At 36.5% G+C, this 26,162-nt stretch overlaps 2 protein-coding genes across 4 annotated transcripts in view; one reads left to right on the plus strand and one right to left on the minus strand.

Moving 5' to 3' along the window:
* LOC133660343 (glutamate receptor ionotropic, kainate 2) overlaps positions 1 to 26,162 on the minus strand; it is a 472,659-nt gene that overhangs the window by 175,840 nt on the left and 270,657 nt on the right. The gene's annotated exons all lie outside the window — the stretch shown is intronic.
* The window catches only part of ascc3 (activating signal cointegrator 1 complex subunit 3), a 407,454-nt gene continuing 403,649 nt past the window's right edge, over positions 22,358 to 26,162 (plus strand). The window contains exon 1 of the mRNA XM_062063751.1: positions 22,358 to 23,063. The gene's annotated coding sequence lies outside the window, so the exon portion shown is untranslated. The remainder of the gene's footprint in view (positions 23,064 to 26,162) is intronic.

Raw genomic sequence — 26,162 nt, forward strand, 5'->3', positions numbered from 1 at the left:
TCAAATAGCAGCACTTACCAGTGAGCTGCCTCTATTTTTTAAATTGTATTTATTTACTAGCAAGCTGGTCTCGCTTTGCCCGACATTTTTAATTCTAAGAGAGACAAAACTCAAATAGAATTTGAAAATCCAAGAAAATATTTTAAAGACTTGGTCTTAACTTGTTTAAATTAATTTTTTTTTTTTTTTTACTTTGCCTCTTATAACTTTCAGAAAGACCATTTTAGAGAAAAAAATACAACCTTAAAAATGATTTTAGGATTTTTAAACACATATACCTTTTTACCTTTTAAATTCCTTCCTCTTCTTTCCTGACAATTTAAATCAATGTTCAAGTAAATTAATTTTTTTTATTGTAAAGAATAATAAATACATTTTTATTTAATTCTTCAATTTAGCTTCTGTTTTTTCGACGAAGAATATTTGTGAAATATTTCTTCAAACTTATCATGATTAAAATTCAAAAAAATTATTCTGGCAAATCTAGAAAATCTGTAGAATCAAATTTAAACCTTATTTCAAAGTCTTTTGAATTTCTTTTAAAATTTTTGTTCTGGAAAATCTAGAAGAAATAACGATTTGTCTTTGTTAGAAATATAGCTTGGTCCAATTTGTTATATATTGTAACAAAGTGCAGATTGGATTTTAACCTATTTAAAACATGTAATCCAAATTCTAAAATTAATCTTAAACAGGAAAAATTACTAATGATGTTCCATAAATTATTTTTATAATTTTTTCAAAAAGATTCGAATTAGCTAGTTTTTCTCTTCTTTTTTTCGGTTGAATTTTGAATTTTAAAGAGTCGAAATTGAAGATAAACTATGTTTCAAAATGTAACTGTCATTTTTTTCGTGTTTTCTCCTCTTTTAAACCGTTCAATTAAGTGTAAATATCATTAATTATTAATAATAACATAGAGTTAAAGGTAAATTGAGCAAATTGGCTATTTCTGGCCATTTATTTAAGTGTGTATCAAACTGGTAGCCCTTCGCATTAATCAGTACCCAAGAAGTAGCTCTTGGTTTCAAAAAGGTTGGTGACCCCTGTTCTATATAATCAATGCCCATCCATCCATTTGCTACCGCTTATTCCCTTCGGGGTCGCGGGGGGCGCTGGAGCCTATCTCAGCTACAACCGGGCGGAAGGCGGGGTACACCCTGGACAAGTCGCCACCTCATCGCAGGGCCAACACAGATAGACAGACAACATTCACACTCACAATCACACACTAGGGCCAATTTAGTGTTGCCAATCAACCTATCCCAAAGTGCATGTTTTTGGAGGTGGGAGGAAGCCGGAGTACCCGGAGGGAACCCACGCAGTCACGGGGAGAACATGCAAACTCCACACAGAAAGATCCCGAAGCTGGGATTGAACTCACGACTACTCAGGACCTTCGTATTGTGAGGCAGACACACTAACCCCTCTGCCACCGTGCTGCCCCTATATTATCAATGAAATATTTAAAATGTTGGTGTTGTTTACTTGAGTCATATTGCCGTAATAGTGCCGATGACACTTATCTCTTATGTTTGACTGCCATCTACTGGTCACACTTATCATTACACCATATACCAAATAAAATAGCTTCGAGGTGAGTAAGATCAACCAAACTTATTCCTTACATTCGGCACACCAGGTTATAAGGTGCACTCTCGAGTTTTGAGGGGAAAAAATGATTTTAAGTGCGCATTATAGTCCTAAAAATATGGTATATTTGCTGTAATTCACATTCAGACTAACTTTAAAATCTAGTTAAGACATTCTATAAAAAAAATTTGTAAAATTAGTTGAAAACTTTGGGGATTTTATTGTTGACAAAGGCATGAAAAAAATAAAACAATCTTCATGGCAGTGACAAGAAACAACAGACCGTGTGATTGGAGCACAGATGACCGCCTTTAGGCTCTTGGACTTGTGCTACTTTTTGTCTGTGGCAGAAATAGCAGCTCGGCTTTATGGTCATTCACATTACAGAAAACCATTTTTATCAAAATCCGTTCAGAGTAGCAAGCACGTTTCCTTTAGCAAACACTATAGGTTTAAAGTCTGGAAAACAACTTTAGATTTTTTTATTCTGATAAAATGTCTAAAAGAAGAAAAAAAATAGACTTACTATCCAAAAAGTGGCCCCTCACCATATACAGTACATGAGCTACAACATTGTGTGACAGTAATGGGCCTCAATAGGGAAGGAAATTGACTGTGTAAAATGGAATCATTACGATGGCTGGCTTTCCTCTGTAATGACGATGTGTGTCTCTCCACATCCCATCAGCGTACATGGCCCTAAAACTACGCCAGGAAATGAGTCCTGAAGATGACTGCTGGCTGCCAATGAGAGCAACACTGCGTTGACAGCTTGAGGATAGCAACAAGCCATTAACACGGTGAACACTGCTGAATATGAGCATTGTATTGGGATGCTTGACAGAAATCCGGACACAATAGACAAAAGCTGAAAGGATTTTGAGGCGAGCTATAAAAAAAGCCTTGTTCTGTGTTTGTAGGATTTAATTTCGGGAGTAATATTAGATGAATGACGCCTTCTTTGGCAATTCATAATCAACTATTTCAGACGTACCACCCACAGAGGAGGCATTTCAAAAGTTGCATTTTTATTTTTTTTTAAACCTCTTATGCTAGAAGCGCCCCAGTGTCATCAGGGCTCTTGCACACTAACAGTGGTGCCTCATAATACCAGTTTATTCTGTGCTGTGACGCTTGTACCTTGAAGCATCACCAATTGAAATGAATCGAAACCATTTCCCCCAAAACACCACAATGTTAACATGTAAAAGTGCCTTTTCAAAAGAAAAAAAGATCGGATTTTATATCAGAGATATCTTATAAAAACAATACAAGAGAATACACTAAAAACTACTTCATTACTGTATTTTCCGGACTATAAGGCTATAAACTCAACAGTGCTCCTTACAGTGCACCTAATATAAGGAATAAGTTTGGTTGAGCTTACCCACCTCGAAGCCATTTTATTTTGTACATGGTGTAATGATAATTTTTACCAGTAGATGGCAGTCGAACATAAGAGATACGTGTAGGCTGCACTATGACGGCAATATGACGCAAGTAAACAACACCAGCATTTTATATGTTCCATTGAAAAAATAGAACATTACACACGGCGCTCAAAAATCCATCAAAATGTTTTAGTACGACTTTGGTAAGCTATGAAGCCGCACCGCTTGATGTGCTTCAACATACAATTATTATTATGGTGTGTGTATAAGTAAGACATATTATCTGGCGTATTGTTTTGCAATATTATGCAAAAGCAACGTTTCTTACCTTCTGGTACCTGCTGATCTGTATTTGCGATCTGTATAAATCCTGAAAAATTGCGCGAGTCCACCTTTGTAGTCCGTGCCGACATGGTAGTCGATAAGCTTCTTCTTTTTCCTCTATCTTCTTGTTATGGGACATTCATCCTCCGCTGTTGCCATTTCTAATATAAAGTAGTGTAAAGTTCTTACTTATATCTGTCAGTAAACTTGCCATGAAAGCGCTAAAACATACCGGTATAGTGAGTTGACGTTATTCACCCAAGGAACTTTAGTTATTAGAGAGTTCCGGTCGGACGTTTTTTTACGGGACACATTTCCGGTGTTGTTGTTGTTTCCGGATGAGGAGATGCTGCTCCGTTATTGATTGAAGTAAAGTCTGAATGTCATTAAAACAATACATAAGTTCCATCTTTTGACACTTCTTCCACTCCCATCCTTGCACGCTACACCGCTACAACAAAGATGACGGGGAGAAGACGCTGTCGAAGGTGAGCCACGTAAATAAGACCGCCCACAAAAGGGCGCATCCGGAAGCAACTGTCAGAAAGCAGCTTAAAGATAATATGTAAAACATAATCTATGCCACATTTTGACCAACTAACCACCATTACATGTTATGTAGACCACAAGGAAAAATAATATGACTCCTTTAATGCGCCTTATATATGAAAAAAAGATCAAAAATATACCATTCATCGGCAGTGCGCTTATAATCCGGTGCGCCCTATGGTCCGGAAAATATGGTAGTTTAATGAAGCAATGCACCATATTTTCCGGGTGATAAAGCGCTGGTATTTAAGCAGTCCTCACCAAGTTTTAGAAGAAATAAATATTTTTGCGTATATTAGCCGCATCGGAATGTAAGCTGCAGATATACACCGATTTTGGAAAATCTTTATTTACATACATTAATTATTTCCAAACAGTGCCTGTCACACGGCAGTATAATGGCTGATCAAACAAAACAGAAGTCATCGTCATGAACCCACTACTGTAGAAGCTAGTTCTCCAATCAGCTTAAAGGCCTACTGAAATGATTTTTTTTTATTTAAACGGGAATAGCAGATCCATTCTATGTGTCATACTTGATCATTTTGCGATATTGCCATATTTTTGCTGAAAGGATTTAGTAGAGAAAATCGACGATAAAGTTCGCAACTTTTGCTCGCTGATAAAAAAAAGCCTTGCCTGTACCGGAAGTAGCGTGACGTCACAGGAGCTAGTATTCCTTACAATTCCCCGTTGTTTACAATGGAGCGAGAGATTTGGAGCAACAAAGCGACGATTACCCCATTAATTTGAGCGAGGATGAAAGATTCGTAGATGAGGAACGTTACAGTGAAGGACTCGAGAGGCAGTGATGGACGTATCTTTTTTCGCTCTGACCGTAACTTAGGTACAAGCTGGCTCATTGGATTCCACACTCTCTCCTTTTTCTATTGTGGATCACGGATTTGTATTTTAAACCACCTCGGATACTATATCCTCTTGAAAATGAGAGTCGAGCACGCGAAATGGACATTTAAAGTGACTTTTATCTCCACGACAATACATCGGTGACACACTTAGCTACTGAGCTAACGTGATAGCATCGTTCTCAAATGAAGATAGAAACAAAATAAATAAATCCCTGACTGGAAGGATAGACAGAAGATCAACAATACTATTAAACCATGTACATGTACACGGTTAAAAATTCTCAGCCTGGTAAGGCTTAACAATGCTGTTGTTAACGACGCTAAGGCTAATTTAGCAACTTAGCAACCGGACCTCACATAACTATGATAAAAACATTAGCGCTCCACCTACGCCAGCCAGCCCTCATCTTCCCATCAACAGCCGTGCTCACCTGCGTTCCAGCGATCGACGGCGCGACGAAGGACTTCACCCGTGGGTTTGGCGGCAAGCATCGGCTATTTTGTAAGTAGTCCTTGTTGTGTTGCTGTAAGTATTGTACTTAGCCGCTAATACACCGATCGATCCCACCTACAACGTTCTTCTTTGCAGCCTCCATTGTTCATTAAACAAATTGCAAAAGATTCACCAACACAGATGTCCAGAATACTGTGGAATTTTGTCGAAGAAAACAAGAAGTTTTTGTATCGGGTCGATGGGGTACAACCACTTCCGTGGATTTTGTGACGTCACGCGCATAAATCATATCCAAAGGCGTTTTTCAACCGGAAGTGTGGCGGGAATTTTAAAATTGCACTTTATAAGTTGGCATGTGTTTCAATGTTAACATTTCATCATTGATATATAAACTATCAGACTGCGTGGTCTGTAATAGTGGGTTTCAGTAGGCCTTTAACAGACTCAATAACTCCACGGTGACTTTTTAGTGAGTTTACGAAACTGCAACAATACAAAAATAATTCCACTCTAAGTTAAAAATACTAACACAGCTAAACATGTTAGCATATTCACTAATGCTAACGACACTACCTTGAATACATTACTATAGCACATACAAATATAAATGAAAACACTCCTACATACATCACACCTTCAATCAATCAATCAATGCTTATTTATATAGCCCTAAATCACAAGTGTCTCAAAGGGCTGCACAAGCCACAACGACATCCTTGGTTCAGAGCCCACATAAGGGAAAGGAAAAACTCACAAACAACAACACCTGAGATGGTTCAGTGAGTATGAATTGTTTTAGTTCTATTTTAAAACGTACAAACGTTGCTAGGAGTGATGAATGAATAATTATTTTGAGCAGAATTGCTATGGACGGTTATACTTACACATTATGGTCGTAAACGAAGAAAAAGTCATAAATTAGTCTCATTGTGTTATAAGCTGCAGGGTTCAAAGCGTAGGAAAAAAGTAGCGGCTTTTAGTCCAGAAAATACAGTAATAACAATATTCTGGATATATCTTTTCAGAACGAAGTTCTCGAGTATCACCTTTGAGCTGCCGCTCGGTCATACACACCAACAGCAGCTTCTCCATATTTTCATGGATGCATGTCCGCCATTTAGATATTAATTTAACATGCTTGTAATTATGGCTGGATTTTGATGTGTTTTTGTCTGTTTATTCAAATCACAAAATCATGATTTTTGCTCCTCTCCTTGCAATGTTCAACTCAGATTTGGCTTCCCACATCATTTTATGTGGCCCGCGAAAGCCTGGAAAAAATGTGCAATGATAAATTATTTCTTTTTTTATTTATTTTTTACTAAAGGCATTTGTTCATTAAATGTTTACAGAAAAAATGCATATCTTTTAAACTTTGATATTATCTGATCATGCAAAATGACATTATTACATAGTATATTACAAAATGTTTTTGTAAAAATAAAATGACAAGGTTAACTATCTGCTTGCCAGCTTTACTTGTACATTAACACATCCAATCATCAAATGCATCGACAATTGTGTAATATCTTGAGATGAGTATACATGTATATTTGTGCTGTCAAATAATATTTTTAAAAAAAATCAGATGCATCAAACTTGAATTTTGATTAATCGTGATTAATCACAGGTTATTACCCGCATGCATAATTTAAATCCACTTTAGGAAAGTGGCCTATGAAGGCAACTATTAATGGCAACATAAAGCAGGTAGGGTTGTACGGTATACCGGTATTAGTATAGTACCGCGATACTAATGAATCATATTCGGTCTATATTCAGTCTGCAGTGTTTTAGCTACTTCTAAATCACTAATCCTCGCCTCCATGGCAACAAAAACATGCTTCACTACACACCGTTACTCACCGCCGTCACCGCTAATGACGCCGTTCCTGAATGTAAACAAACGCCATGGGTGGATCCACACCTGACATCCACTGTAATGATACCAAGTACCGGAACGTATCAAGTTGATACTACAATGATTACATCGATATTTTTTAGCATCACAAAATCTACTTTCGTTTTTTTTAAATGTATATTAAAAGAGAAAGTAAGCAGATATTAACAGTAAATGAACAAGTAGATGAATAATTCATTTTCTACCACTTGTCCTTAATCATTTTGACAAAATAACAGAATGATAAATGACACAATATGTTACTGCATATGTCAGCAGCTAAATTAGGAGCCTTTTTTTTGCTTACTTACTACTAAAAGACAACTTGTCTTGTACACTATTTTATTTAAGGACAAACTTTCAATAAGAAACATATATGTTTAATGTACCGTACATTTTTTTGTTAAAATAAAGCCAATAATGCCATTTTTTGTGGTCCCCTTTATTTATAAAAGTATCGAAAAGTACCGAAATGTATCGAAATACACTGTGGTACCGGTACCAAAATATTGGTATCGGGACAACACTAAGACCAGGAATGGAGTGAACAAAGCTGTCCCAAAAATCCTCTACTGCTGGTACATCTATTATCGCACTGCGTCTTTACCTCGGAGGGATGGAACTGTGACTCTATAGTCATTTGCATTTTTTGTACTTATCCTCTTTTGGAGGAGTCCCCCCTTCATCCTTTTTCTGCCGGATTAACTTCTGCTGCCGATATGCTTGTATTATGTTTAATTATTTTTTCTGTTGGGAGAACCCATTAATATGTCCTGTTACACCCCCCCCCCCCCCCCCTCCCCCCTCCTCAAATGTTGTCTGTTGTTGTCATTTTAACAAACGTATGACAAAGGGAGACAGTAATATACATACAATCAATACATTAGAAAAGACAATCCTTCAGATTTCCTTTTGGCAGAAAGACTGACGACTTTGCAGAGAGAACAAGTTAAGAGAATGGTGCTGGCCAAATCTTCTGAAGGCATACTATCCCATTTATTTTTTGAGCATTAGTGGGTGACACTTGAAATCTGAGGTTGTTGAAATGTTGAGTTCAGGTTAAACCCCTAACTTAAGATTGGTTTTTATTTCAGTGTCAACGCCATTATACTCCTGGATGAGCTCTTGACAGCTTTTGAGTTGCCTCACACTGAAATCCACTTCCTCTGCAGGTAATTAAACCCTTTCATTACAGCTAACAATCAGGTTCCTCGTTGTCAATCAGATCAGATATCCTCCAAAAACTGTGTTACGTTTGGATTGCTATGGTATGAATCGCTGTAAATGTTTCCAGGTATTTATGGTGAGTGCTATTGACAATTTAACAATATAAACACAATATCTAAACTAGTTATTAAATCTCTCTAATTACATACAATTGGTAAATTAAAACAAAGTCAATAGTATACAATAACTAGATGAGGCGATTCCTGAAGGAATTGCATGTGCATGCTCCAATGCCGAAGTTGAACTGAAATCCTGGAATTTTTTTTTAGAATAGACAGGCTGAATATTTTGAAGTTGGAATATTTTGAATCAGATGAAAAATGTGGGAGTTGTGGAACTTGGAAGAATGTACCATTGATTTAAATGGGAATTTCCCAAAAATTTGGGAATTTCGGTAAAAAGCGGGAATTTTTTTTGAAAATGGTGAAAAAAACTTGAATTGTCTGAATGAGTTGAAATGGTTGGTGGTGGAATTTTTCAAATCGGTCAAGAAATGTTGAAGTAGTAACATGTCGAATTGAAAAGTGTAAAACCGGAATTTGGTTTGGAACTTGGAAAAGTGTTGGTTTGAATGTCCAGGATAAGAGGAATGTGTTGATGTTGGAATGGTTTGAATACGTTGAAAAATGTGGGAATCTTGCAATTGGAAAAATGTCCCATTCATTTAAATGGGAACTTTCTGGAAATGTGGGAATTTTGGGAAAAGTGGGATTTTAAAAAAATGATTAGGAGCATCAATGTCCTAAATGAGCTGAAGTTCTTGGTGTTGGAATTGTTTAAATTGGTCAATAAATGTTGAAGTAGTAAATGGTACTAGTGAATTTCGTGGAAAATCCTGAATTTTTTAGAAAATGGTAAAAACCTTGAATGGTTTAAATGAGTTGAAATGGTTGGTGTTAGAATGTTTCAAATCGGTCGAAACATTTTGAAGTAGTAATATTTTGAATTGAGAAATGGGATTACGGAATTCGTAGTATTTCGTGAAAACCGGGAATTTTTTCAGTTCAGTTTTGTTGTCCTAATTAAGAGGAATGTTTTGACGGTGGAACGGTTGAAGTGGGTTGAAAAATGTGGAAGGAGTAGTTGCTAGAAAAAAGGGTGGAAATAGGGCTTTGGAAAAGCAGAAATTCTGGAAAATCCTGCAATTTTTTGAACTTCGAAAAATGGTAGTTTGAATTTTCAGCATGGTGGAATGTGTTGAAGGTAGAATGGTTTGAATCGGTTGAAAAATGTGGAAATGGTGGAAGCTTGAAAAATGGCCAATTAATTTTGAATGGGAAAAATGCCCCGGAAAACCTGAAATTCTCGGAAATCTGGGAATTTTTGGAATTTGTCAAAGAAAAGCCCGCGATTCCCGAATAGGTTGAACAGTTTGAAATGGAATGGTTTGAATCGGATGAAAAGGGTAGAACGCTCCAAAATCTGGAGGAGAAGAAGAAGAAGAACAACAAGAAATAGATTAATTTTGGTGTAGAAAACCATATGTGTGAACGTTTTGGAGCATTCACACAACTAAACAAAAGCAAAAACTACTATCTACTATTCATTTAAATGGGTCCTATTATGCCAAACCCACTTTTCTTACCTAATGGTACCTGTTATTATGTATTTTGGATCTGCATAAGTCCCGGACATTTTAAATCAACGCAGTTCCGTCTATACTTCTTAAACTTTAATGTTTTACTTATTTCTTGGTGTTGACGTGTATTTCTGGTCTTGTCACCCCCTCCCGGGCAGAAAGGCGACACGGCAGTGCGGCTGGATCAAAAGAGACGTCGGAGACGCTTTGCTGAACAAAAAGTTCCTTTATTACAAGCAAGCGTCATTAAGCAGGTCTGCAGTACCTGGAGGAGCTCAGGTCAAAAATGAAGGACTCCTAACTTGGAGAAGCCAAACCATCAGTCTTGTATTCCTTCTTTCTCTGTCTGGGTGTGTGCTAAGTCAGGACAGCACAACCTGACCATGTAAGGAGATGTTTGTGTGTAGTGACTGGGAAGACAACAGATGTATACCATGTGTACCATGAATTGATTAACGTGGACCCCGACTTAAACAAGTTGAAAAACGTATCCGGGTGTTACCATTTGGTGGTCAATTGTACGGAATATGTACTGTACTGTGGAATCTACTAATACAAGTTTCAATCAATCAATCAATACCATAACTTGTAGGTGGACGTTCAAGATAAATATGGAATCTCTCCTCCAGGATAGAGCTATAACTTTTGCATTCCGAAGCCTGGTTTTATTGCTTCTTTTCGTGAGAGAGCTAATTCCAGTCCACATGCGAATGCCCAACTAAGGCTCCTTCTCAAACATTATTTACTTAAACTTGGTGGTTCGCATTCTCCAAGTTGAATATAAACAATCACTTAAGATGAGTCAATTAATTCACTTAAGTCAGGGGTGTCCAAACTTTTTCCACTGAGGGCCGCATTCTGAAAAATCAAAGCAAGCGGGGGCCATTTTGATATTTTTTTATTTTAAAAACCAATACAATATATGTATAAAAAATATACATTTAGGCCTCCACTTAGGCTTGATCCCGGGGACCCCAAAGGGTTTTGGTCAAAAAAATATTAAAAATGTGTCATTATTCAGTATTATTATTTTTATTATTATTCAAGTTTTAAATCTCTAGATCAACATTAGGTCTATCTGTCAATATAACGGTTTTAAAGATTTAAGTTGTATGCTCTTGTTGTCAAAGAAAACCCAGTTTTTTTATGAAAAAAATACAAAATATGTAATATTTTCACACAATAACAACAAGTGGAATATTTGAGATTATATAATAATTGGAGCCTTAAAAAGGTCAATAACTCATAACAACATTGATTTTAATTCATTATTATTTTTTGAGCAATGACACTTAAAAACAAATCACACTAAAACAAATAACTATAGTGTTAAAAAATAAATTCTATATTTTTTTTACTGTTTACTTTTAACACAATAATCTCGAGATTAACTTCAGATCTATCCGTCAATTATACGTTTTATTGTTGTTTATGTTTTTCGTTTGTTCGTTTTAGGCCCTTTAAAAAAAACAGCTCAGTTTTTTATATGGCAAACACAAAATATGCAAAATTTTCCCCAAAAATATCTCAAATGTGATGTAATTGGAGCCTTGAATAGGTCAATAATTCATAATGACATTGATTTTGATTCATTATTTTTTTTTAAAGAAAGAAACAGCCTGCATGGCAGTTTTGTGTTATTAGAGTAAACAATGTAACATTTTCTTGTTACATTTCACCTGTTTGCTCTTGTATACCACTTATCATGTTTTTTATTTTTTTCAATCGTATTTTTAAAATGTGCCGTGGGGCCGTTAAAAAATGACCACAAATGGCCCCCGGGCCGCACTTTGGACACCCATGACTTAAGTGTTTGATCTCTGTGTGGAACATGTTCAGCATCGTCCTCCACTGATATCGAAACTTGATAATAATACTCAAGATACTAAGTTTATTTGCTGTAATTGACATGATTATTATTAGATAAGGGGAGCAGCTTCTCACAGTTAATGGAGATAAACAATTAGCTGCTAGCCTCATGTCAGCCCGGGGACTAAAATTAAATACAGTGTCAGCCAAAGGGGATCCTTGTTTGTGATCTGCATTAAACGGCATGAGTCGGCAATACACGAAAAGTCAAAAAGACTACTGGAAATTATAAGAAATATTCAAATTTGAGCAATATTTTGTTGTTCCGAAAGAAACAAATGCTGAATTACTACTAACTGCAATAAAATGATAATACAGTAAAACCGAGTACAGGGGTGTTGACGTATTAAGGTCTTTAGTGCTTCCGCTGATTGGACTGCAACAAGATAAAGCATAATTGCACAATAATGTTGTAATGTGTGGTTGTGATTTAATTTTGATGAATGAGCTCAAATAGTTCCCCCCAAATGTAGTTTGTCACTTTCAACTAGGCAGAATACGGGCGGAGGCAAAGGAAGCCAGACTGAGACACAATTAGCCTTGGGGTCCGTGTGATTGTAAGTCATAATTTAAAATAAATTAAATTGTAGGTTTAACAAGCAAGGGGGGTGTCACTTTCACCTTCTTCCCGGGAGAAATCTGGCCTTTAATTGACTTCTAACTTGTGTTTTGTCAAGCGTTTTGTAAAGCACGCCAAGTTGATCTCCTGCCATGTTATCATATGGCGTAAGATCATTTCTATTTCACAGTTTCCATTCCTGTGCTGTGAAGATACACTATATTGCCAAAAGTATTTGGTCACCCGTTCAAATGATGAGAATCAGGTGTTCTAATCACTTGGCCTGGTGCATTAAATCAAGCACTTAGGCATGGAGACTGTTTCTACAAACATTTGTGAAAGAATGGACCGCTCTCAGGAGCTCAGTGATTTCCAGCGTGGAACTGTCATAGGATGCCACCTGTGCAACAAATCCAGTCGTGAAATTCCCTCGCTCCTAAATATTCAAAAGTCAACTTTATTATAAAAACAAGTGAAGAATTTGGGAACAACAGCAACTCAGCCACCAAGTGGTAGGCCACGTGAACTGACAGAGAGAGGTCAGCGGATGCTGAAGCGCATAGTGCAAAGACTTTCTGCACAGTCAGTTGCTTAAGAGCTCCACACTTCATGTGACCTTCCAATTAGCCCACGTACAGTACGCAGAGAGCTTCATGGAATGGGTTTCCATGGCAGAGGAGCTGCATCTAAGCCATACATCACCAAGTCCAATGCAAAGCGTGGGATGCAGTGGTGTAAAGTAGTGGTTCTCAAATGGGGGTACGCGTACCCCTGGGGGTACTTGAAGGTATGCCAAAGGGTACGTGAGATTTTTTAAAAAATGTCTGTCAAAAAGAACTGTGAAAAGAAATGCAACAATGCAATATTCAGTGTTGACAGCTAGATTCTTTGTGGACATGTTCCATAAATATTGATGTTAAAGATTTCTTTTTTTGTGAAGAAATTTGGAATTAAGTTCATGAATCCAGATGGATCTCTATTACAATCCCCAAAGAGGGCACTTTAAGTTGATGATTACTTCTATGTGTAGTAATCTTTATTTATAATTGAATCACTTGTTTATTTTTCAACAAGTTTTTATTTATTTGTATATCTTTTTTTCCAAATAGTTCAAGAAAGACCACAACAAATGAGCAATATTCTGCACTGTTATCAATCAATCAATCAATCAATCAATCAATGTTTATTTATATAGCCCTAAATCACAAGTGTCTCAAAGGGCTGCACAAGCCACAACGACATCCTCGGTACAGAGCCCACATATATACAATCTAATAAATCAGAAACTGATGACATAGTGCTGTATTTTACTTATTTATCTCTTTTTTTCAACCAAAAATGCTTTGCTCTGATTAGGGGGTACTTAAATTAAAAAAATGTTCACAGGGAGTACATCACTGAAAAAAGGTTGAGAACCACTGGCGTAAAGCACGTCGCCACTGGACTCTAGAGCAGTCGAGACGCGTTCTCTGGAGTGATGAATCACGCTTTTCCATCTGGCAATCTGATGGACCAGTCTGGGTTTGGAGGTTGCCAGGAGAACGCTACATTTCGGACTGCATTGTGCCGAGTGTGAAATTTGGTGGAGGAGGAATTATGGTGTGGGGTTGTTTTTCAGGAGTTGGGCTTGGCCCCTTAGTTTCAGTGAAAGGAACTTTGAATGCTCCAGGATACCAAAACATTTTGGACAATTCCATGGGATGGCACTTCAAGTTCATATGTGAGTAAAGGCAGGTGGCCAAATACTTTTGGCAATATAGTGTAGTTCGGAATGAAAGCTTAAGCAATATTTATGTTTTAAAATAATTAGTAACATAGATTTCTATTGTTATAAACACATCGAAAATACAAATACAGTATGAAGCATGTTGTAAATGCAGATTCACTTTAAAGGGAACGGCACATTTGTTTAATGTTTTGGATGTTTTTCCGAGTGCTTTTGAGTGAAATCTGTCCATCTCAATTACCTGCATTGCTAGCAGTTTTTCGCTGTTTAAAACGCACAAAAAAAGAGAGGCGTGTGTTCTCGACTCACATAAAGAATGTGAATGATGGGAAAAAAAAAACAAAAAAAAAAACAGTGCAGCGCCGCCTTAATCATCTGATGCTGTGTCGCCACGGATGTGTTGTGCTGCTAAAAGAACAAAACAAATGCCGATAATACCTCTTACTGAGTTCATTGTGGCCAATTCACTCACACTTTAATTGATGGCTCTCTTACTTTTAAACCTTTTATTGATCAACTGGTGAAGAAACTCAATTGGGGTTTTTCTCCCGTAATAAGAGATGTTTTCCTTTTGGTGTAAAAAAGTGCCTTGTCTCTGCCACATTTGTATCTGTGCTAGATTATGGTGATCCTTTTTATATGAATGCTACTCATTCTTGTCTTCAGATGGTGGACTGTGTTTGCCATGCTTCTGTAGTGGCTGCTGGTGGCAGGAGCTCTGTGCTCCTGTTTCATCCTTTTGTGTTCCTGATGTTTCCCTCTTGTTTTCATGTGGGGTTTTTTTCTTTTGCCTTTTGGATCGGGACCCTCTAGGACTGTGTGACAAGGGGGGGGGGGCACTTTTGTGACTTCTGCGGTGCTTTTTTGTGAACTTCTGGATCTGCCTTTTTGGCCATGGAGACCAGCTGCTGGGTCTCTGCCACACCATAGTCCGTTTGGAGAGACTGGAGGAGATGCGGATGAAGAGACAGGACTGCGGAGCTGGTGCTGAGCTTCTCAGTGTCCTGGCTGAATGAGCAGGTATCGGACACCTCGCTCTCCTTAGACGCATCCTCGCTCATCCATGCGGACTGGACACTGGCCGAGAGTTGGTGGGCGGCCGAGGGTGAAGTCGGCTCTCTTGGTTGCTTTGTTAGGTGTGCTCCTGTCTCTGGCCGTGTCCTTTTTTTTTCACCCGCCTCCCCCTTCTTTCCAGTGTTTACCTGTTTCTCACCTTTTTTGTAAGACCCGTCAGCGATCCTGTTCTGTCTCCCTGTAATGTTTGTCTGCTCTTGAATGGGATTGTGCTGGAAATATTGATTTCCCCTCGTTGGATTATTAAAGTATTTCTCATTCTGATTCTGAAACTGTGGAGCCATGACACACCCCTCTTGACTTGGACTCTCGGGTGAGATGGCCTTCTCTGTCTATTAGGTGACAGTGTCATTGGTACACTTTTATTTACAATGCTCGTCTGGGACTATTGCCCGAATACATTTCACAGAGAAGTACGAACTCTTATGCACTGAGATCCAACGATCAGCTGTTGCTCTCTGTCCCTTTTGCTCGCACTGAGCTAGGGAAAAACACTTTTGTCTTTGCAGCTCCTTGTGCTTGGAACAACTTACAAAGAGACTAGAAGCTGACTGAATTTGTATCCTTAAATGCTTTTAAATCTACAAACCCCGTTTCCATATGAGTTGGGAAATTGTGTTGGATGTAAATATAAACGGAATACAATGATTTGCAAATCATTTTCAACCCATATTCAATTGAATGCACTACAAAGACAAGATATTTGATGTTCAAACTCATAAACTTAATTTTTTTTTGCAAATAATAATTAACTTAGAATTTCATGGCTGCAACACGTGCCAAAGAAGTTGGGAAAGGGCATGTTCACCACTGTGTTACATGGCCTTTCCTTTTAACAACAGTCAGTAAACGTTTGGGAACTGAGGAGACACATTCTGGAAGCTTTTCAGGTGGAATTATTTCACATTCTTGCTTGATGTACAGCTTAAGTTGTTCAATACTCCGGGGGTCTCCGTTGTGGTATTTTAGGCTTCATATTGCACCACACACTTTCAATGGGAGACAGGTCTGGACTACAGGCAGGCCAGTCTAGTACCCGCACTCTTTTACTATGAAACCACGTTGATGTAACACGTGCCTTGGCATTGTCTTGCTGAAATAAGCAGGGGCGTCCATGGCAACGTTGCTTGGATCTGAATATGGGTTGAAAATTGTTTGCAAATCATTGTATTCCGTTTATATTTACATCCAACACAATTTCCCAACTCATATGGAAACAGGGTTTGTAAACTGAGAGGATTTGAAGGAGCCTCTGTTATCTGTAACTATTTGACTTGATGTCCATCCTGTCATTTTAATGTGTAATGTAAATGTAATTGCATGTGTAACTTTGCTGACTCTTGGCCAGGACTCTCTTGAAAAAGAGTTTTTTAATCCCGATGGGATTTTTTTTTTCCTGGTTAAATAAAAAACTCATTCTACATTCGTGGGTGGTGAATTGTTGCCTACACGCCCCTCCTGTGCTGCCCCACTTCCATAATCGTCACCCGCTGTCTGTAATAGAACTGTACAGTCCGTGGACAGAATGAGGTGCGTGCTGGAGAGAGTGCTTTGAGGATTTATGACGAGACAAAAGCAAAGTAGTGATGTTGTCAATTCCCGGTTGAAGCCACGAAAAAGACTCAATGGAGTGGTAAATGGGGAATCGTGGGTTCTCAGCTTTGGATATAATGTGATTGCTGCTCTTACTCAGTCATATAGTGCAATTTCATTTTCAGCCATACTCCTCCTGTATTTTTCTTGTTTCCTCTCCGACCCCAACTTCTAGACATATCACAGAACTGTATGTATTTTCAAAAATAAATTAAAGTATATTTGAAGTAGTTTTGGATAAAGCGAAAGAAGATGAATTGATGGAAGTATTTTCGGCTTAAAATAAACATCTGTAGGCATACCAATAGCGAGGCAAACTAAAACTATCAACACTACAGTAGTATTGGCCACCATATTAAACCAAACCAATCAGAGGGTGCCTTTCAGTATCATAGTCACTGATTGGCTCAGCCTCAGATCAGCATTACTATACAGTGGTACCCAGTGGCGGGCTGGGCGTTTCCCACCTAGGCCTTCAGTGATGTCCGACATCAATGATTACCTCTCAAAATATCAAAATTTATGTCACCACATGACCATTGCTGGAGAAATACTATACAGAAACACATTCACGCACTACTGGGCGTTGTACCAAACGTGTTATTTTCTGCCGCATTTAAAAATCAATAAACCCGCATCAGCAATTAAAACATATCTTATGTGGTACTGTCAAAATTATAATTGCAAAAAACATATTAAACGTGAAAAAATGAAGAAATAAAATATTTTAACTCACAATTTTTAGCACCCATTGGACACCGTATAAGCCAGTGGTACCCCTCGTCGATTCAAGTGGAAATGGCGGGCATTTCCCCATTTTATCCCCGACATGGTCTCACAAGATGTAGTTTCTCTTTAAATATCCTTCTTGAATATGGCTTTGCAAATATATATCTGCCACCTAATCAACGTTCTGTTCTCCTTCTTTGTGGGTCAACACTTCCTGCTTCCTGCTATGTTGCAACTTAGCAGGAATGACATGTGACTATCAAATCACAGTCTCGTTAACCTCAGGCTACCTAGATAGACTACTGTCAACAACTTGTGATCTGATTGGCTATCATTTAACACTTTGCAGAAATTAATTGGTCATGGTCAGATCCATACTTTACATTTGTACATACAGGCCTTTCACACCGCCCCATTTTCACATAGGGTCATTTGACTTTGAATTGTCAATCTGCGTTCCTCCGGGAGAAAAACACTCAACGTGTCTCTCAGCAGGAACTTCCATTACTTAAAATGACCAAAAAGTGTCATTATCACAGTCATCACGCTGCGGCTCCTTATGCCAATTCCCCCATCACCACCATGCTGCACAGATGAACTCATCCATTTACAGGATTCTACAACTTCCTAACTGATGAGGACATTAATCACGTAGTATGGCTTTAAAGTGGCTGAGTGTATCTCTGCACGTGATTGTGTCTCATCATTTTGTCTTATGCTAAGCTGTTGTTTGAATGAAGCCTGTTCAACACTGTACCGTTTGGTCCATCTCAGACAAAAGATGAGGCTTTCAATGACCATATTTTCTTTTTGGGAATGGGAAATGTAAAACAAAAAAAAAGATTGGTTTGTTTGAATTTCACGTTGAACAAAAAAACAAACATAAAATAAAATCAAAAATCAAAGAGCAGTAACTACATCTAAACATTTTGCTTGATTGTCATTTTATGTTTCATAAAACCAAAAATAAGTCAGCAAAAACTGAAACACTGACCAAAAACAGATATATTTTTTTCATATTCGGAAATTTGTAATTATAGAAAAGACCGCAGGCTGGCTTATAAAAAAACAATAGTGTGGTGTTTTAATATCCTGTGTTTATGTATATGGGTGTGTATACACATTTTATATATATATATATATATATATATATATATATATATATATATATATATATATATATATATATATATATATATAACACTCTGTCACTGTTTTTGCTTGGTTTTTTTTAATACCATTTTTTTTTTATAGCCACCAGCGAAGAAGAATCCATAAATTTGGTTCAAAGTGTAGGGAAAATGTAGGTATATATATATATATATATATATATATATATATATATATATATATATATATATATATATATATATATATATATATATATATATATATATATATATATATATATATATATATATATATATATAACATATATATATATATATATATATATATATATATATATATATATATATATATATATATATATATATATGTCTTAAATGGATTATCCAAAAAAAATAGTGCTCGATACCGTGGTAGAGCGTAATATGTATGTGTGGGGAAAAATCACAAGACTATTTCATCTCTACAGGCCTATTTCATGAGGGTTTCCTCAATCATCAGGAGATTAAAATTTAAAATCTCCTGATGATTGAGGAAACCCTCATGAAACAAGCCTGTAGAGATTAAATAGTCTTGTGATTTTTTCCCACACATATATATATATATATATATATATATGTATGTGTATGTGTGGGAAAAAATCACAAGACTATTTATATATATATATATATATATATATATATATATATATATATATATATATATATATATATATAATGTAGGTTTATATATATATATATATATATATATATATATATATATATATATATATATATATATATATATATATATATATATATATATATATATATATATATATATATATATATATATATATATATACCGGTATATATATATATATATATAATGTAGGTTTATATATATATATATATATATATATATATATATATATATATATATATATATATATAGACCTACATTTTCCCTACACTTTGAACCTAATTTATGGATTATTCTTCGCTGGTGGCTATAATAAAAAAAAAATGTATTAAAAAAAACAAGCAAAAACAGTGACAGAGTGTTTTATTGTTTGTGTTATAGCACCGACTTTTGGAAGAGTTCGCTCACTGCAGGTGTTGCATTGTCCTTCCATTTACCGGCAGTGTTTTTTTGGGGTTTTTTTCAACCAAAGTGTCGTTCAGTCTTCGAGCCGTCCGTAGAGTTTCTACTCGAAGGGATTCTTCATTCATCACTCTGTTTGTAAGTTTTACAGTAAAACTAAAATTCTTTATACTTATCAGTCCCATGTGTGATGTCCGTAGGAGTGTTATCATGCATATTTGTACGTGCTATCATAATGTAATGATGCTAGCGTCGTTAGTGTCAGTGAGTGTCTGTGTTAGTAATATTAACTCACAATGGCATTCTTTTTTCTATTGTTTCAGTTTCATAAATTCCTGAGTAAACTCACTAAGACGTCACTGTAGAGTCATTGAGTCTGTTTGGCTGATTGAAGAGATAGTTTCCACAGCTAGTGGGTCCATGATGATGACTTCTGTTTTGTTTGAGCAGCCCTTTTACTGCTGTGTTAGAGGCCCCGTTTGGAAATAATCAAAGTATCAGTAGAATGGAAAAACAAGTTGACTTTATATGTTTCTTTGTACCCATTAAACCATATCCTCAAAATATGTGAAAATATTGTCTAAACATCACAAAATGCCACAAATTCAATCAGCTATTTTGAATATTCCGCTTCGAATATCTTCGGCAGTTTCTGTAGATTCTACGTCACTGAAGTAACACTTCTGCACACTGACCATATTATCAGATCAATCATACTGGTTGTCTATCTAATCTTCATCTAAACAGGCTTATGTGAGCGTCCTGTCAGTCAGCATCCCAGCGAGAGTGGACATTTTACAGTAGGTGTTTGTTCTATTATTGTTTATTATGGCTGGTTGGTATGTTTACCACATAGCAATGCTGCTGATGCTATAGTTTTTGCTGCATCCGTTTAGCACTCGGCTTCTAAAACTTGTTAACGTATATTTTAAGACTATAAGGAACACTTAAAATCAAAAATGTACAGTGCGCTTTATAACCCTGTACGCCTAATGTACAGAATCATTCTGGTTGTGCTTACCGACCTTGAAGCAATTTTATTTGGTACATGGTGTAATGATAAGTGTGACCAGTAGATGGTAGTCACACATAAGAGATATGTGTAGACTGCAATATGACGGCAGTAAACAACACCAAAACTTAAAATGTTCCATTGAGAATATAGAACATTACACATGGCGCTCAAAAATCTGTCAAAATGTTTTAGTACGACTTTGGTAAGCTATGAAGCCGCACCGCTTGATGGATTGACGACGCATTACGGCTACCGCAGTCAGACATACGAGTATTATTATGGTGTGTGTATAAATGGAACCCATTAGCAGACATATTATCTGATGTTTTGTTTTGCAATATTATGCAAAACCAGTGTATATCTTACACCTTCCTGGAGCAACTTCTTTTTTCGGTGTCGGAAAATGACAAAATATGTGTTTTTAGTTAGTTTTCCCATTTCTGCTGACTGATGGTAAAACAAATTATATGAAATATGATATGAACATTTTTAAATGTCATTTCAGAATCAGAATCAGAAACACTTTAATAATCCCCGAGGGGAAATTAACATTTTCAGCGCAATCCCATTCAAGAGTAGACAAACATTGTGACACTGAAAAAAAGAATGCTTCATTTTTTAATTTGTATTGTTTTATATTTCAAAATTGAATTAAAATACAGTTAACCTTTTTTTTTTTTTAAGTTCCATTCACAAAAAAGAAATTCAATGACCACTATGTTATGATATCACATTACAGCAGGGGTCACCAACGCGGTGCCCGCGGGCACCAGGTAGCCCGTAAGGACCAGCTGAGTAGCCCGCTGGCCTGTTCTAAAAATAGCTCAAATAGCAGCACTTACCAGTGAGCTGCCTCTATTTTTTAAATTGTATTTATTTACTAGCAAGCTGGTCTCGCTTTGCTCGACATTTTTAATTCTAAGAGAGACAAAACTCAAATAGAATTTGAAAATCCAAGAAAATATTTTAAAGACTTGGTCTTCACTAACTGACAAAGAAACATATAATAGATTTGGTGTCCAGTTCAAAGTGTGACATGATTTATTTAAAAATTTGAGAGTTGACTTTTGTATTTTACATGAGTTATTATTTATACAAACATGGTGCAAAGTAATTCATGATTTGTTAAAAAATGTTAGTGGCTAGCTAGTTAAAATGGGATATTGTGATTTCACAAGACTGTCTTAGAAGTCATCATTTGAAAATGTTAAATTTCAAAAATGTGCACTTAGAGAAAATATAAAAATAAAGTGTTGCATATTGATATTTATCTGTTTCTATATATATTTATTGTGAGAAATCATTAAGATGATCAGTGTTTCCACAAAGATAAATATAATTAATTATTAATAATAACATAGAGTTAAAGGTAAATTGAGCAAATTGGCTATTTCTGGCAATTTATTTAAGTGTGTATCAAACTGGTAGCCCTTCGCATTAATCAGTACCCAAGAAGTAGCTCTTGGTTTCAAAAAGGTTGGTGACCCCTGCATTACAGTTTTTCGTATTTTGTATTATTTCCTGTTCAGCATTCTTATTTTTCGTTCCACTTCCTGTTTACCTCCATTTCTCTGGTCTAAGCAGTGGCTACCTCACCTGTCCCTGATTGGCAATCAGGGCACACCTGTCCCTGGCTGCCAATCAGGATGTTTCTTAAGCCAGCCCTCATTTGCTTTGCGCCTCCTATGCCTCTTCACTCTTTGTGCATTTCTCAGCTGGAGATCCTTGTTTTTTTGGGCTCCCTGTGCTTTCCCTACAACAGACGGCTTTTTCATGCACTTACTGGCCTGGTCTGGTCTGTAAACTCACCGGAACGTTATGCAATAGGTCATTGTAGCTCAAAAACGGTAGTTGCACATTTCACAGTGAGAAAGGGACAAAGACAAAAGTTAGCAACATCTTCCAGCCAATGACTGACATCAAAGTGGCATCCTTTTTAAGCAGCACTAAGTAACTTTTCAACCTTCAAGAAATATTTTCATAACTTTTGGGATCATACATCGACTTACAACTAGTTGAAGGACACGTCTGTCATGGCCTGAGGGGGTCTGTATGGCTTTCATTGGCACTGAGCAACTTTGAGGAGGGTGGCAGGAACCTTGCCACATAAAAAACTACAAATGTGCTGTCTTGCTTGACGGCATAGGTCACTCCCTCTTTCCTCATTCCTTACAAAGACGGAAGTCGACGTTAACTCCTACGTGAAATGTCTGCTATCATGGCCGAAGCTGCAAAACAACAAAAAAAAACAAAAAGTTTTGTCTAAGGAGACAAAACAAGAAAAAAGGAGGCTACCCGGATAAAAGGACAGTGAAGGATCATCATCGGCCTGGCTTTCACTCGCTGAAGATGAGGACGGATTTTCCACCGATGCTGCCTTGGCTCTGTTCCTGCTGGACAGGTAAGTACCTTTCGATGCTCATCAAAATGAAAATGGTGATGTTAGCTATCGTAAATTTGCCTGTTAGCAATAAATAGCCACCAGCTTGATAGCTCGCTCACAACAAACTGAAAAGTACTGTCTAAGGAAAAACAATACGATGACTGCAAACCGCTAATCCACAGTTTGAGTAAAATATGTAGGTTCCTACAGTGGAAAGATCAGTCATACTCAATCATTGTGGTATTATCCTGTCAGTTTGTATGTACGTGACAGTAGTTTCTGACAATTGTTGATGCTATGCGCTGGTCCTCATGGGAAATGTGATCCTCTTGCAGTCAAAACACTACCGCCAAAATCAACCAAAACTCAAAGTTCTTACAAACAGACTCAGAGAGAGCTTCTTTCCCAGAGCTGTCACCATCTTGAACTCTAACTTATAATAATAATTCACCCCTATACAATATCCTACCCTAATACCCTACTGTGCAATATTACCCTTCGAGTGCAATACGTCCGACACTGATTGTTATTTAATACTCCGGTACCCCTGTCTTGTTCTGTGCAGTATTTTGTATTTCTATAGTGTTTTGTATATTGTACAGGATTGCTTATTTTTATTGGATAGTAGTCTGTTTATTTCAATTGTTAGTTTTTTCTTTATTACCTGTTGTGTAATTACATTTATTTTTACCCCATATTTGTTCCCACTACCGCACCTTAAATTGGAGTCCTTAATCTCGTTATATGCAAATATAATGACAATAAAGTCCATTCTATTCTATTCTATTCTATTTAGTGGGGCTTTAAGAAATCCTCACAAAGTCTTGCTGCTGCTGAAATGTCGTAAACATAAATGCTGCTACACAGCCTCTATCAACAGCGTATGTACAGTAAACTGGGCAAGGGCTGAAAGTCATGATTTAAAGTTTAGTCCATTGCTCAATGTGAAGATTCAGGTAATTATTTACAATTATTCATGTTATGAGCAAACAGGTTTGGTGGGTGCCTTCTCAAAGATTTGTGTTTTATCTCTTTCATAATTGGCTTTAGATCGGTGCACACTTCAGAATTGCTCAATGTTTTTTTATCTTGCCCGTTAGGTGTTTTTAGGTCAGTATCATGTTGGAGAAAGCTTTCTGACACATTATTTCAGAATGTCATGATTATCTTGCGATAGTCACAAAACTCTATTCCAAGTTTTACTGTTGATCCCAGCTCACCTTTTACATCTCCACAGCCAAGAAATGTAGATTACTTTCCTTCTCTCAGCGTTCAATGCACTGAATTTTCATTGCTGAAATGTTTCAATGTTCCAGCCGCAGAGCCTCAGCTCTCCTTCTGCCCGCTGGCAAGGTAAAAGCCAACACAAGCTGAGGCTTCTCTATCTGACTCACCGGGCGGCGAACGCAGCGGATATGCTGGCCTGTGCTAGGATTAGTCTTCTAAAGTATTTCTTTACATCCTGGTAATTTGACATTCTCTGTGAAGACCAAGCCTTGGTTGAAGGTTAGTGGTTTATTGGCCTCCTAAATATGATGAGGACATTGCTGACTTATAATTATGGAAATGTTCTCATTGTCTCTGGTTAAGATATACAAATGGCAAATGTTTTTGTTTTTTTGGATCTTACTGACTCTTTAATACAGAGGTGTCAGACTCATTGTAGATCGGGGGCCACATGGAGAAAAATCTACTTCCAAGTGGGCCGGACTGGTAAAATCACGGGACGATAACTTAAAAATAAAGATAATTTCAGATTGTTTTCTTTGTTTAAAAATAGAACAAGCACATTCTGAAAATGTACAAATCATAATGTGTTTTTTTTTACACTTGCATGTTGCAGTTAATAGTATTCTATCTTTATTTGTAGTTATTTATACTTTCTGAATAAATGATGTGATAATGTTCATCAATCAGCTCATTGGTGTTAATTTTCAATCCATGAAGATAAAATAATAATATCAAAATAAAATTACATGTTATTTATTAGGGCTGTGAATCTTTGGGTGTCCCACAATTCGATTCAATATCGATTCTTGGGGTCACGATTCGATTCCAAATCTTTTTTTTTTTTTCAATTCAACACAATTCTCGATTCAAAAACGATTTTTTCCCGATTCAAAACGATTCTCTATTCATTCAATACATAGGATGCTCAGTATTATTTCAGAGTAGTAGATTTTTGTAAAAAGCTTTTATAATTGTAAAGGACAATGTTTTATCAACTGATTGCAAAAATTTAAATTTGTTAACTATTAAATGAACCAAAAATATGACTTATTTTATCTTTGTGAAAATATTGGACACAGTGTGTTGTCAAGCTTATGAGATGCGATGCAAGTGTAAGCCACTGTGACACTATTGTTATTTTGTTTTTATTTTTTATAAATGTCTAATGATAATGTCAATGAGGGATTTTTAATCACTGCTGTGTTGAAATTGTAACTAATATTGATACTGTTGTTGATAATATTCATTTTTGTTTCACTACTTTTGGTTTGTTCTGTGTCGCGTTTGTGTCTCTCTGTTTATTGCAGTTCTGAGTGTTGCTGGGTCGGGTTTGGTTTTGTAATTGGATTGCATTGTTATGGTATTGCTGTGTATTGTTTTGCTGGATTGATTAATTTAAAAATAAAATAAATAAAAAATAAATAAATTTAAAAAAATAAATAGATTTTTTTTAAAATGAGAATCGATTATGAATCGCACAACGTGAGAATCGCGATTCGAATTCGAATCAATTTTTTTCGCACACCCCTATTATTTATGTAGTTTGCTAATTTATTTCGACTGGTGCACTAACATGTGGTTTATTTTGTTTTACTTATTTAGCATAATCTACAAAGATACAAAGAATTGCTATTGCAACATCTAGTGGACACATTTAGAACAGCAGTTTCTTACATTCAAAAATGTTGGCAAATTTGTATACTTAGCAACCTCATCCCGCGGGCCGGAAAAAAACCTGTCCGTACGTTTGACACCCGTGCTTTAATAGTAGGGGACCAATCAAATATATATCTAATGTATTTATAGGTATAGAAGATCATAGATTAGATACGATTAGATTAAGTCTGCAGTATGTTTGAATTATGTAATGCAAACACAACTGATTGT

The sequence above is a fragment of the Entelurus aequoreus genome, linkage group LG11 (genome assembly GCF_033978785.1).
Source record: "Entelurus aequoreus isolate RoL-2023_Sb linkage group LG11, RoL_Eaeq_v1.1, whole genome shotgun sequence".
Classification (NCBI taxonomy): domain Eukaryota; kingdom Metazoa; phylum Chordata; class Actinopteri; order Syngnathiformes; family Syngnathidae; genus Entelurus; species Entelurus aequoreus.